The 14,954-nt window shown below is 41.7% G+C and overlaps 6 non-coding genes across 6 annotated transcripts; all 6 read right to left on the reverse strand.

The window, feature by feature from the left end:
* Positions 1-529: 529 nt before the first annotated feature.
* On the reverse strand, positions 530-648 carry LOC133451640 (5S ribosomal RNA). The gene has a single exon (XR_009783185.1). It is a non-coding gene; the product is annotated as a 5S ribosomal RNA (ribosomal RNA).
* Positions 649-4,497: 3,849 nt separating this feature from the next.
* On the reverse strand, positions 4,498-4,616 carry LOC133451641 (5S ribosomal RNA). The gene has a single exon (XR_009783186.1). It is a non-coding gene; the product is annotated as a 5S ribosomal RNA (ribosomal RNA).
* A 2,028-nt stretch (positions 4,617-6,644) lies between these two features.
* Positions 6,645-6,763, reverse strand: LOC133451649 (5S ribosomal RNA). Its single transcript, XR_009783194.1, has one exon. It is a non-coding gene; the product is annotated as a 5S ribosomal RNA (ribosomal RNA).
* Positions 6,764-8,819: 2,056 nt separating this feature from the next.
* On the reverse strand, positions 8,820-8,938 carry LOC133451643 (5S ribosomal RNA). The gene has a single exon (XR_009783188.1). It is a non-coding gene; the product is annotated as a 5S ribosomal RNA (ribosomal RNA).
* A 2,075-nt stretch (positions 8,939-11,013) lies between these two features.
* LOC133451644 (5S ribosomal RNA) lies at positions 11,014-11,132 on the reverse strand. Its single transcript, XR_009783189.1, has one exon. It is a non-coding gene; the product is annotated as a 5S ribosomal RNA (ribosomal RNA).
* Positions 11,133-13,387: 2,255 nt separating this feature from the next.
* Positions 13,388-13,506, reverse strand: LOC133451645 (5S ribosomal RNA). The gene has a single exon (XR_009783190.1). It is a non-coding gene; the product is annotated as a 5S ribosomal RNA (ribosomal RNA).
* Positions 13,507-14,954: the final 1,448 nt, after the last annotated feature.

A 14,954-nucleotide genomic window follows, 5' to 3' on the forward strand; every position in this document is an offset into this window, starting at 1 on the left:
ATAACTGACTGGACTGTCGTTGGCTCCTAACCCTAACCCTAACCCTAGCCCTAACCCTAACCCTAATAGCACACATTAGAGTGAAGATGTATTTCTTTTCTTGTTATTATAAACACCAGAAAACCAGACACACACAGCTGTTTAAAAGCACAGCAGAAGTAGTGACATTATTTTGCCACAGGACCATGAAAATATTATAACTGTAATGGCAATCTAACAACAAAAAATGCCATGTGAGGGAATTTGCAAGACATTTCCAACTCATGCTGGTTCCAAAAAAAGTGGTCCGACAGGGAGCTGCGTTCAACACTTTATTTTACATGTGCAAAGCTTCAAAAAACAACACCTACAATACCCGGGTGATGAATGAGAGGTTAAAAAACAAGCTTATTTCTACCTTAATGGGGAAATTCACTTTTTTTATTGGATCCATCCAATAAACAAACAAATAAACAAATAAACAAACAAACAAAGCAGGTATAAAAGTGTGTGAGTAGAGGGAGCAAGAGCACTCTGTGCTGGTTGAAAAAGCTTACAGCACCGGGTATTCCCAGGCGGTCTCCCATCCAAGTACTAACCCGGCCCGACCCTGCTTAGCTTCCGAGATCAGACGAGATCGGGCGTATTCAGGCTGGTATGGCCGTAAGCGAAAGCTGAACCCTGAAATAGCTCTTATAAAGTGTTCACTTCTCGGCAACCACATCCCCGATGTCTGAGACGGAGAGTAAAACCGGTGTGTTCAAGAGTCAGTGGAGCTCATTCACAAGTGGAGCTGGTGGATTGTAGCGGAGCTGAAACTCTGCAGCTGCCGTGTGTCGGTGTTTATGAGACACTTCACTCCCACATGTTCACCAGGGGGTTGGTGTCACATTGTGAGTGTCTCAAATAAGAGGCTGTGAACGGGTGAATAGGAAAAAGGCTAAATCGCTTTGCAGAGCCTATAAGTGGCTGAACTAAAGAAATAAACTATAGGAGCGCCATCCATTTATTTTAAGGAGTAACTCGGTCGTCAAAGGACAGCATACGGATGTTTGTGTTGTTCAGTTATGATGAAACAAACACAAACGTGACAGTACACTCGGTAAGTGCGCGTATAGAAGACAGTTGTGAAGCCGCAGCTGCCGCTTACGACCATACCGCCATGAACCAGCAGAGGGCGCTGTTGCTACGTTTGGGAACATGTGCACATTCATCCTCGTTTGCAGCAAATCAGCTCCAGCTTCAGACGCGTAGCGTTCAAATGCTTTTTCATGGAGCCTTGGAACGTCATCAAAGAATGTGATGTCTTTGATGACGTCACGAAGAATAGTGGAAGAGGAAGCACACGTAATAGCACACATTAGAGTGAAGATGTATTTCTTTTCTTGTTATTATAAACAACACCAGAAAACCAGACACACACAGCTGTTTAAAAGCACAGCAGAAGTAGTGAAATTATTTTGCCACAGGACCATGAAAATATTATAACTGTAATGGCAATCTAACAACAAAAAATGCCATGTGAGGGAATTTGAAGACATTTCCAACTCATGCTGGTTCCAAAAAAAGTGGTCCGACAGGGAGCTGCGTTGAACACTTTATTTTACATGTGCAAAGCTTCAAAAAACAACACCTACAATACCCGGGTGCTGAATGAGAGGTTAAAAAACAAGCTTGTGTATTATCAAAAACAACACATTATGCATTGAGTTGATGTGAAGATGTCTTCCAGCTCAGGATGAAACATTTTACCAAGCATTCTTATGAGTTATTCCCACTGATTTTAAGACTCTAATACCAATCCAATAACACACAATCTTGCTATCGCTAATCGTTATAGTTTAGCACACAAAAGTTGTCGTGGATGACACTGTATTTAAAGTTTTGTCATGACCAAAAAAACCAAACGCCAGCTTTTCCTCTTGTACGAATGAGTTCCAATTGCTTTCAGTGATATTGATTTAACACATGCATTGGTATCTATAGCTGTGTTCACACTGCCAGCTCAATAACTAGCATACTGCTTGTTGAGCTGCATGTAATTCTACTGAGTGCAAAAGATGATGCATACTGTCTGACTCTGTTACAAGATCTGCCCTTGTGCTCTCAGATGTCTGCCGTCTTCATTGTATCCCGGTCTGAAGGAGGAAGCTTGAAACGGTGAAATCTGACTGGATCACTGACTGGACTGTCGTTGGCTCCTAACCCTAACCCTAACCCTAACCCTAGCCCTAACCCTAACCCTAACCCTAACCCTAATAGCACACATTAGAGTGAAGATGTATTTCTTTTCTTGTTATTATAAACACCAGAAAACCAGACACACACAGCTGTTTAAAAGCACAGCAGAAGTAGTGACATTATTTTGCCACAGGACCATGAAAATATTATAACTGTAATGGCAATCTAACAACAAAAAATGCCATGTGAGGGAATTTGAAGACATTTCCAACTCATGCTGGTTCCAAAAAAAGTGGTCCGACAGGGAGCTGCGTTCAACACTTTATTTTACATGTGCAAAGCTTCAAAAAACAACACCTACAATACCTGGGTGCTGAATGAGAGGTTAAAAAACAAGCTTGTGTATTATCAAAAACAACACATTATGCATTGAGTTGATTGTGAAGATGTCTTCCACCTCAGGATGAAACATTTTACCAAGCATTCTTATGAGTTATTCCCACTGATTTTAAGACTCTAATACCAATCCAATAACACATAATCTTGCTATCTAATCGTTACATTTTAGCACACACAAGTTGTCGTGGATGACACTGTATTTAAAGTTTTGTCATGACCAAAAAAACCAAACGCCAGCTTTTCCTCTTGTACGAATGAGTTCCAATTGCTTTCAGTGATATTGATTTAACACATGCATTGGTATCTATAGCTGTGTTCACACTGCCAGCTCAATAACTAGCATACTGCTTGTTGAGCTGCATGTAATTCTACTGAGTGCAAAAGATGATGCATACTGTCTGACTCTGTTACAAGATCTGCCCTTGTGCTCTCAGATGTCTGCCGTCTTCATTGTATCCCGGTCTGAAGGAGGAAGCTTGAAACGGTGAAATCTGACTGGATAACTGACTGGACTGTCGTTGGCTCCTAACCCTAACCCTAACCCTAACCCTAACCCTAGCCCTAACCCTAACCCTAATAGCACACATTAGAGTGAAGATGTATTTCTTTTCTTGTTATTATAAACACCAGAAAACCAGACACACACAGCTGTTTAAAAGCACAGCAGAAGTAGTGACATTATTTTGCCACAGGACCATGAAAATATTATAACTGTAATGGCAATCTAACAACAAAAAATGCCATGTGAGGGAATTTGAAGACATTTCCAACTCATGCTGGTTCCAAAAAAAGTGGTCCGACAGGGAGCTGCGTTCAACACTTTATTTTACATGTGCAAAGCTTCAAAAAACAACACCTACAATACCCGGGTGCTGAATGAGAGGTTAAAAAACAAGCTTGTGTATTATCAAAAACAACACATTATGCATTGAGTTGATTGTGAAGATGTCTTCCAGCTCAGGATGAAACATTTTACCAAGCATTCTTATGAGTTATTCCCACTGATTTTAAGACTCTAATACCAATCCAATAACACATAATCTTGCTATCTAATCGTTACATTTTAGCACACACAAGTTGTCGTGGATGACACTGTATTTAAAGTTTTGTCATGACCAAAAAAACCAAACGCCAGCTTTTCCTCTTGTACGAATGAGTTCCAATTGCTTTCAGTGATATTGATTTAACACATGCATTGGTATCTATAGCTGTGTTCACACTGCCAGCTCAATAACTAGCATACTGCTTGTTGAGCTGCATGTAATTCTACTGAGTGCAAAAGATGATGCATACTGTCTGACTCTGTTACAAGATCTGCCCTTGTGCTCTCAGATGTCTGCCGTCTTCATTGTATCCCGGTCTGAAGGAGGAAGCTTGAAACGGTGAAATCTGACTGGATAACTGACTGGACTGTCGTTGGCTCCTAACCCTAACCCTAACCCTAACCCTAACCCTAGCCCTAACCCTAACCCTAATAGCACACATTAGAGTGAAGATGTATTTCTTTTCTTGTTATTATAAACACCAGAAAACCAGACACACACAGCTGTTTAAAAGCACAGCAGAAGTAGTGACATTATTTTGCCACAGGACCATGAAAATATTATAACTGTAATGGCAATCTAACAACAAAAAATGCCATGTGAGGGAATTTGCAAGACATTTCCAACTCATGCTGGTTCCAAAAAAAGTGGTCCGACAGGGAGCTGCGTTCAACACTTTATTTTACATGTGCAAAGCTTCAAAAAACAACACCTACAATACCCGGGTGCTGAATGAGAGGTTAAAAAACAAGCTTATTTCTACCTTAATGGGGAAATTCACTTTTTTTATTGGATCCATCCAATAAACAAACAAATAAACAAATAAACAAACAAACAAAGCAGGTATAAAAGTGTGTGAGTAGAGGGAGCAAGAGCACTCTGTGCTGGTTGAAAAAGCTTACAGCACCGGGTATTCCCAGGCGGTCTCCCATCCAAGTACTAACCCGGCCCGACCCTGCTTAGCTTCCGAGATCAGACGAGATCGGGCGTATTCAGGCTGGTATGGCCGTAAGCGAAAGCTGAACCCTGAAATAGCTCTTATAAAGTGTTCACTTCTCGGCAACCACATCCCCGATGTCTGAGACGGAGAGTAAAACCGGTGTGTTCAAGAGTCAGTGGAGCTCATTCACAAGTGGAGCTGGTGGATTGTAGCGGAGCTGAAACTCTGCAGCTGCCGTGTGTCGGTGTTTATGAGACACTTCACTCCCACATGTTCACCGGGGGGTTGTTGTCACATTGTGAGTGTCGAAAATAAGAGGCTGTGAACGGGTGAATAGGAAAAAGACTAAATCGCTTTGCAGAGCCTATAAGTGGCTGAACTAAAGAAATAAACTATAGGAGCGCCATCCATTTATTTTAAGGAGTAACTCGGTCGTCAAAGGACAGCATACGGATGTTTGTGTTGTTCAGTTATGATGAAACAAACACAAACGTGACAGTACACTCGGTAAGTGCGCGTATAGAAGACAGTTGTGAAGCCGCAGCTGCCGCTTACGACCATACCGCCATGAACCAGCAGAGGGCGCTGTTGCTACGTTTGGGAACATGTGCACATTCATCCTCGTTTGCAGCAAATCAGCTCCAGCTTCAGACGCGTAGCGTTCAAATGCTCTTTCATGGAGCCTTGGAACGTCATCAAAGAATGTGATGTCTTTGATGACGTCACGAAGAATAGTGGAAGAGCAAGCACACGTAATAGCACACATTAGAGTGAAGATGTATTTCTTTTCTTGTTAATAACACCAGAAAACCAGACACACACAGCTGTTTAAAAGCACAGCAGAAGTAGTGAAATTATTTTGCCACAGGACCATGAAAATATTATAACTGTAATGGCAATCTAACAACAAAAAATGCCATGTGAGGGAATTTGAAGACATTTCCAACTCATGCTGGTTCCAAAAAAAGTGGTCCGACAGGGAGCTGCGTTCAACACTTTATTTTACATGTGCAAAGCTTCAAAAAACAACACCTACAATACCCGGGTGCTGAATGAGAGGTTAAAAAACAAGCTTGTGTATTATCAAAAACAACACATAATGCATTGAGTTGATTGTGAAGATGTCTTCCAGCTCAGGATGAAACATTTTACCAAGCATTCTTATGAGTTATTCCCACTGATTTTAAGACTCTAATACCAATCCAATAACACATAATCTTGCTATCTAATCGTTACATTTTAGCACACACAAGTTGTCGTGGATGACACTGTATTTAAAGTTTTGTCATGACCAAAAAAAACAAACGCCAGCTTTTCCTCTTGTACGAATGAGTTCCAATTGCTTTCAGTGATATTGATTTAACACATGCATTGGTATCTATAGCTGTGTTCACACTGCCAGCTCAATAACTAGCATACTGCTTGTTGAGCTGCATGTAATTCTACTGAGTGCAAAAGATGATGCATACTGTCTGACTCTGTTACAAGATCTGCCCTTGTGCTCTCAGATGTCTGCCGTCTTCATTGTATCCCGGTCTGAAGGAGGAAGCTTGAAACGGTGAAATCTGACTGGATAACTGACTGGACTGTCGTTGGCTCCTAACCCTAACCCTAACCCTAGCCCTAACCCTAACCCTAATAGCACACATTAGAGTGAAGATGTATTTCTTTTCTTGTTATTATAAACACCAGAAAACCAGACACACACAGCTGTTTAAAAGCACAGCAGAAGTAGTGACATTATTTTGCCACAGGACCATGAAAATATTATAACTGTAATGGCAATCTAACAACAAAAAATGCCATGTGAGGGAATTTGCAAGACATTTCCAACTCATGCTGGTTCCAAAAAAAGTGGTCCGACAGGGAGCTGCGTTCAACACTTTATTTTACATGTGCAAAGCTTCAAAAAACAACACCTACAATACCCGGGTGATGAATGAGAGGTTAAAAAACAAGCTTATTTCTACCTTAATGGGGAAATTCACTTTTTTTATTGGATCCATCCAATAAACAAACAAATAAACAAATAAACAAACAAACAAAGCAGGTATAAAAGTGTGTGAGTAGAGGGAGCAAGAGCACTCTGTGCTGGTTGAAAAAGCTTACAGCACCGGGTATTCCCAGGCGGTCTCCCATCCAAGTACTAACCCGGCCCGACCCTGCTTAGCTTCCGAGATCAGACGAGATCGGGGGTATTCAGGCTGGTATGGCCGTAAGCGAAAGCTGAACCCTGAAATAGCTCTTATAAAGTGTTCACTTCTCGGCAACCACATCCCCGATGTCTGAGACGGAGAGTAAAACCGGTGTGTTCAAGAGTCAGTGGAGCTCATTCACAAGTGGAGCTGGTGGATTGTAGCGGAGCTGAAACTCTGCAGCTGCCGTGTGTCGGTGTTTATGAGACACTTCACTCCCACATGTTCACCGGGGGGTTGGTGTCACATTGTGAGTGTCTCAAATAAGAGGCTGTGAACGGGTGAATAGGAAAAAGGCTAAATCGCTTTGCAGAGCCTATAAGTGGCTGAACTAAAGAAATAAACTATAGGAGCGCCATCCATTTATTTTAAGGAGTAACTCGGTCGTCAAAGGACAGCATACGGATGTTTGTGTTGTTCAGTTATGATGAAACAAACACAAACGTGACAGTACACTCGGTAAGTGCGCGTATAGAAGACAGTTGTGAAGCCGCAGCTGCCGCTTACGACCATACCGCCATGAACCAGCAGAGGGCGCTGTTGCTACGTTTGGGAACATGTGCACATTCATCCTCGTTTGCAGCAAATCAGCTCCAGCTTCAGACGCGTAGCGTTCAAATGCTCTTTCATGGAGCCTTGGAACGTCATCAAAGAATGTGATGTCTTTGATGACGTCACGAAGAATAGTGGAAGAGGAAGCACACGTAATAGCACACATTAGAGTGAAGATGTATTTCTTTTCTTGTTATTATAAACAACACCAGAAAACCAGACACACACAGCTGTTTAAAAGCACAGCAGAAGTAGTGAAATTATTTTGCCACAGGACCATGAAAATATTATAACTGTAATGGCAATCTAACAACAAAAAATGCCATGTGAGGGAATTTGAAGACATTTCCAAATCATGCTGGTTCCAAAAAAAGTGGTCCGACAGGGAGCTGCGTTCAACACTTTATTTTACATGTGCAAAGCTTCAAAAAACAACACCTACAATACCCGGGTGCTGAATGAGAGGTTAAAAAACAAGCTTGTGTATTATCAAAAACAACACATTATGCATTGAGTTGATGTGAAGATGTCTTCCAGCTCAGGATGAAACATTTTACCAAGCATTCTTATGAGTTATTCCCACTGATTTTAAGACTCTAATACCAATCCAATAACACACAATCTTGCTATCGCTAATCGTTACATTTTAGCACACAAAAGTTGTCGTGGATGACACTGTATTTAAAGTTTTGTCATGACCAAAAAAACCAAACGCCAGCTTTTCCTCTTGTACGAATGAGTTTCAATTGCTTTCAGTGATATTGATTTAACACATGCATTGGTATCTATAGCTGTGTTCACACTGCCAGCTCAATAACTAGCATACTGCTTGTTGAGCTGCATGTAATTCTACTGAGTGCAAAAGATGATGCATACTGTCTGACTCTGTTACAAGATCTGCCCTTGTGCTCTCAGATGTCTGCCGTCTTCATTGTATCCCGGTCTGAAGGAGGAAGCTTGAAACGGTGAAATCTGACTGGATAACTGACTGGACTGTCGTTGGCTCCTAACCCTAACCCTAACCCTAGCCCTAACTCTAACCCTAACCCTAATAGCACACATTAGAGTGAAGATGTATTTCTTTTCTTGTTATTATAAACACCAGAAAGCCAGACACACACAGCTGTTTAAAAGCACAGCAGAAGTAGTGAAATTATTTTGCCACAGGACCATGAAAATATTATAACTGTAATGGCAATCTAACAACAAAAAATGCCATGTGAGGGAATTTGAAGACATTTCCAACTCATGCTGGTTCCAAAAAAAGTGGTCCGACAGGGAGCTGCGTTCAACACTTTATTTTACATGTGCAAAGCTTCAAAAAACAAAACCTACAATACCCGGGTGCTGAATGAGAGGTTAAAAAACAAGCTTATTTCTACCTTAATGGGGAAATTCACTTTTTTTATTGGATCCATCCAATAAACAAACAAATAAACAAATAAACAAACAAACAATCAAACAAACAAACAAAGCAGGTATAAACATGTGTGAGTAGAGGGAACAAGAGCACTCTGTGCTGGTTGAAAAAGCTTACAGCACCGGGTATTCCCAGGCGGTCTCCCATCCAAGTACTAACCCGGCCCGACCCTGCTTAGCTTCCGAGATCAGACGAGATCGGGCGTATTCAGGCTGGTATGGCCGTAAGCGAAAGCTGAACCCTGAAATAGCTCTTATAAAGTGTTCACTTCTCGGCAACCACATCCCCGATGTCTGAGACGGAGAGTAAAACCGGTGTGTTCAAGAGTCAGTGGAGCTCATTCACAAGTGGAGCTGGTGGATTGTAGCGGAGCTGAAACTCTGCAGCTGCCGTGTGTCGGTGTTTATGAGACACTTCACTCCCACATGTTCACCGGGGGGTTGGTGTCACATTGTGAGTGTCTCAAATAAGAGGCTGTGAACGGGTGAATAGGAAAAAGGCTAAATCGCTTTGCAGAGCCTATAAGTGGCTGAACTAAAGGAATAAACTATAGGAGCGCCATCCATTTATTTTAAGGAGTAACTCGCTCGTCAAAGGACAGCATACGGATGTTTGTGTTGTTCAGTTATGATGAAACAAACACAAACGTGACAGTACACTCGGTAAGTGCGCGTATAGAAGACAGTTGTGAAGCCGCAGCTGCCGCTTACGACCATACCGCCATGAACCAGCAGAGGGCGCTGTTGCTACGTTTGGGAACATGTGCACATTCATCCTCGTTTGCAGCAAATCAGCTCCAGCTTCAGACGCGTAGCGTTCAAATGCTGTTTCATGGAGCCTTGGAACGTCATCAAAGAATGTGATGTCTTTGATGACGTCACGAAGAATAGTGGAAGAGCAAGCACACGTAATAGCACACATTAGAGTGAAGATGTATTTCTTTTCTTGTTATTATAAATAACAGCAGAAAACCAGACACACACAGCTGTTTAAAAGCACAGCAGAAGTAGTGAAATTATTTTGCCACAGGACCATGAAAATATTATAACTGTAATGGCAATCTAACAACAAAAAAAGCCATGTGAGGGAATTTGAAGACATTTCCAACTCACGCTGGTTCCAAAAAAAGTGGTCCGACAGGGAGCTGCGTTCAACACTTTATTTTACATGTGCAAAGCTTCAAAAAACAACACCTACAATACCCGGGTGCTGAATGAGAGGTTAAAAAACAAGCTTGTGTATTATCAAAAACAACACATTATGCATTGAGTTGATGTGAAGATGTCTTCCAGCTCAGGATGAAACATTTTACCAAGCATTCTTATTAGTTATTCCCACTGATTTTAAGACTCTAATACCAATCCAATAACACATAATCTTGCTATCTAATCGTTACATTTTAGCACACACAAGTTGTCGTGGATGACACTATATTTAAAGTTTTGTCATGACCAAAAAAAACAAACGCCAGCTTTTCCTCTTGTACGAATGAGTTCCAATTGCTTTCAGTGATATTGATTTAACACATGCATTGGTATCTATAGCTGTGTTCACACTGCCAGCTCAATAACTAGCATACTGCTTGTTGAGCTGCATGTAATTCTACTGAGTGCAAAAGATGATGCATACTGTCTGACTCTGTTACAAGATCTGCCCTTGTGCTCTCAGATGTCTGCCGTCTTCATTGTATCCCGGTCTGAAGGAGGAAGCTTGAAACGGTGAAATCTGACTGGATAACTGACTGGACTGTCGTTGGCTCCTAACCCTAACCCTAACCCTAACCCTAACCCTAACCCTAACCCTAACCCTAACCCTAACCCTAATAGCACACATTAGAGTGAAGATGTATTTCTTTTCTTGTTATTATAAACAACACCAGAAAACCAGACACACACAGCTGTTTAAAAGCACAGCAGAAGTAGTGAAATTATTTTGCCACAGGACCATGAAAATATTATAACTGTAATGGCAATCTAACAACAAAAAATGCCATGTGAGGGAATTTGAAGACATTTCCAACTCATGCTGGTTCCAAAAAAACTGGTCCGACAGGGAGCTGCGTTCAACACTTGATTTTACATGTGCAAAGCTTCAAAAAACAACACCTACAATACCCGGGTGCTGAATGAGAGGTTAAAAAACAAGCTTATTTCTACCTTAATGGGGAAATTCACTTTTTTTATTGGATCCATCCAATAAACAAACAAATAAACAAATAAACAAACAAACAATCAAACAAACAAACAAAGCAGGTATAAACATGTGTGAGTAGAGGGAGCAAGAGCACTCTGTGCTGGTTGAAAAAGCTTACAGCACCGGGTATTCCCAGGCGGTCTCCCATCCAAGTACTAACCCGGCCCGACCCTGCTTAGCTTCCGAGATCAGACGAGATCGGGCGTATTCAGGCTGGTATGGCCGTAAGCGAAAGCTGAACCCTGAAATAGCTCTTATAAAGTGTTCACTTCTCGGCAACCACATCCCCGATGTCTGAGACGGAGAGTAAAACCGGTGTGTTCAAGAGTCAGTGGAGCTCATTCACAAGTGGAGCTGGTGGATTGTAGCGGAGCTGAAACTCTGCAGCTGCCGTGTGTCGGTGTTTATGAGACGCCCCACTTCACTCTCACATGTTCACCGGGGGGTTGTTGTCACATTGTGAGTGTCTCAAATAAGAGGCTGAACGGGTGAATAGGAAAAAGACTAAATCGCTTTTCAGAGCCTATAAGTGGCTGAACTAAAGAAATAAACTCTAGGAGCGCCATCCATTTATTCTAAGGAGTAACTCGGTGGTCAAAGGACAGCATACGGATGTTTGTGTTGTTCAGTTATGATGAAACAAACACAAATGTGACAGTACACTCGGTAAGTGCGCGTATAGAAGACAGTTGTGAAGCCGCAGCTGCCGCTTACGACCATACCGCCATGAACCAGCAGAGGGCGCTGTTGCTACGTTTGGGAACATGTGCACATTCATCCTCGTTTGCAGCAAATCAGCTCCAGCTTCAGACGCGTAGCGTTCAAATGCTCTTTCATGGAGCCTTGGAACGTCATCAAAGACATGTGATGTCTTTGATGACGTCACGAAGAATAATGGAAGAGCAAGCACACGTAATTGCACACATTAGAGTGAAGATGTATTTCTTTTCTTGTTATTATAAACACCAGAAAACCAGACACACACAGCTGTTTAAAAGCACAGCAGAAGTAGTGAAATTATTTTGCCACAGGACCATGAAAATATTATAACTGTAATGGCAATCTAACAACAAAAAATGCCATGTGAGGGAATTTGAAGACATTTCCAACTAATGCTGGTTCCAAAAAAAGTGGTCCGACTGGGAGCTGCGTTCAACACTTTATTTTACATGTGCAAAGCTTCAAAAAAACAACACCTACAATACCCGGGTGCTGAATGAGAGGTTAAAAAACAAGCTTGTGTATTATCAAAAACAACACATTATGCATTGAGTTGATGTGAAGATGTCTTCCAGCTCAGGATGAAACATTTTACCAAGCATTCTTATGAGTTATTCCCACTGATTTTAAGACTCTAATACCAATCCAATAACACATAATCTTGCTATCTAATCGTTACATTTTAGCACACACAAGTTGTCGTGGATGACACTGTATTGAAAGTTTTGTCATGACCAAAAAAACCAAACGTCAGCTTTTCTTCTTGTACGAATGAGTTCCAATTGCTTTCAGAGATATTGATTTAACACATGCATTGGTATCTATAGCTGTGTTCACACTGCCAGCTCAATAACTAGCATACTGCTTGTTGAGCTGCATGTAATTCTACTGAGTGTAAAAGATGATGCATACTGTCTGACTCTGTTACAAGATCTGCCCTTGTGCTCTCAGATGTCTGCCGTCTTCATTGTATCCCGGTCTGAAGGAGGAAGCTTGAAACGGTGAAATCTGACTGGATAACTGACTGGACTGTCGTTGGCTCCTAACCCTAACCCTAACCCTAACCCTAACCCTAGCCCTAACCCTAACCCTAACCCTAATAGCACACATTAGAGTGAAGATGTATTTCTTTTCTTGTTATTATAAACAACACCAGAAAACCAGACACACACAGCTGTTTAAAAGCACAGCAGAAGTAGTGAAATTATTTTGCCACAGGACCATGAAAATATTATAACTGTAATGGCAATCTAACAACAAAAAATGCCATGTGAGGGAATTTGAAGACATTTCCAACTCATGCTGGTTCCAAAAAAAGTGGTCCGACAGGGAGCTGCGTTCAACACTTTATTTTACATGTGCAAAGCTTCAAAAAACAACACCTACAATACCCGGGTGCTGAATGAGAGGTTAAAAAACAAGCTTGTGTATTATCAGACACATTAGGCTACTGGCGACAGAACAAACCATGCGGACACACACACTCCATGCACGGTTGAAGAACTATGTGGCTTCCCAGCTCCTAATTCCCCTGCACCTGATCACCTGTGTCTCCCTTACCTAACCTCTGATTGACAATTACCTCCACCCACTCTCACCTCTTTCTTAGATTAGAATAAACTGTCCTTTATTTCTACCTTAATGGGGAAATTCACTGTTTTTATTGGATCCATCCAATAAACAAACAAATAAACAAATAAACAAACAAAGCAGGTATAAACATGTGTGAGTAGACGGAGCAAGAGCACTCTCTGCTGGTTGAAAAAGCTTACAGCACCGGGTATTCCCAGGCGGTCTCCCATCCAAGTACTAACCCGGCCCGACCCTGCTTAGCTTCCGAGATCAGACGAGATCGGGCGTATTCAGGCTGGTATGGCCGTAAGCGAAAGCTGAACCCTGAAATAGCTCTTATAAAGTGTTCACTTCTCGGCAACCACATCCCCGATGTCTGAGACGGAGAGTAAAACCGGTGTGTTCAAGAGTCAGTGGATCATTCACAAGTGGAGCTGGTGGATTGTAGCGGAGCTGAAACTCTGCAGCTGCCGTGTGTCGGTGTTTATGAGACGCCCCACTTCACTCCCACATGTTCACCCGGGGGTTGGTGTCACATTGTGAGTGTCGAAAATAAGAGGCTGAACGGGTGAATAGGAAAAAGACTAAATCGCTTTTCAGAGCCTATAAGTGGCTGAACTAAAGAAATAAACTCTAGGAGCGCCATCCATTTATTCTAAGGAGTAACTCGGTGGTCAAAGGACAGCATACGGATGTTTGTGTTGTTCAGTTATGATGAAACAAACACAAACGTGACAGTACACTCGGTAAGTGCGCGTATAGAAGACAGTTGTGAAGCCGCAGCTGCCGCTTACGACCATACCGCCATGAACCAGCAGAGGGCGCTGTTGCTACGTTTGGGAACATGTGCACATTCATCCTCGTTTGCAGCAAATCAGCTCCAGCTTCAGACGCGTAGCGTTCAAATGCTCTTTCATGGAGCCTTGGAACGTCATCAAAGAATGTGATGTCTTTGATGACGTCACGAAGAATAGTGGAAGAGCAAGCACACGTAATAGCACACATTAGAGTGAAGATGTATTTCTTTTCTTGTTATTATAAATAACAGCAGAAAACCAGACACACACAGCTGTTTAAAAGCACAGCAGAAGTAGTGAAATTATTTTGCCACAGGACCATGAAAATATTATAACTGTAATGGCAATCTAACAACAAAAAAAGCCATGTGAGGGAATTTGAAGACATTTCCAACTCATGCTGGTTCCAAAAAAAGTGGTCCGACAGGGAGCTGCGTTCAACACTTTATTTTACATGTGCAAAGCTTCAAAAAACAACACCTACAATACCCGGGTGCTGAATGAGAGGTTAAAAAACAAGCTTGTGTATTATCAAAAACAACACATTATGCATTGAGTTGATGTGAAGATGTCTTCCAGCTCAGGATGAAACATTTTACCAAGCATTCTTATTAGTTATTCCCACTGATTTTAAGACTCTAATACCAATCCAATAACACATAATCTTGCTATCTAATCGTTACATTTTAGCACACACAAGTTGTCGTGGATGACACTATATTTAAAGTTTTGTCATGACCAAAAAAACCAAACGCCAGCTTTTCCTCTTGTACGAATGAGTTCCAATTGCTTTCAGTGATATTGATTTAACACATGCATTGGTATCTATAGCTGTGTTCACACTGCCAGCTCAATAACTAGCATACTGCTTGTTGAGCTGCATGTAATTCTACTGAGTGCAAAAGATGATGCATACTGTCTGACTCTGTTACAAGATCTGCCCTTGTGCTCTCAGATGTCTGC

This window comes from Cololabis saira, chromosome 9, assembly GCF_033807715.1.
Source record: "Cololabis saira isolate AMF1-May2022 chromosome 9, fColSai1.1, whole genome shotgun sequence".
Lineage (NCBI taxonomy): Eukaryota > Metazoa > Chordata > Actinopteri > Beloniformes > Belonidae > Cololabis > Cololabis saira.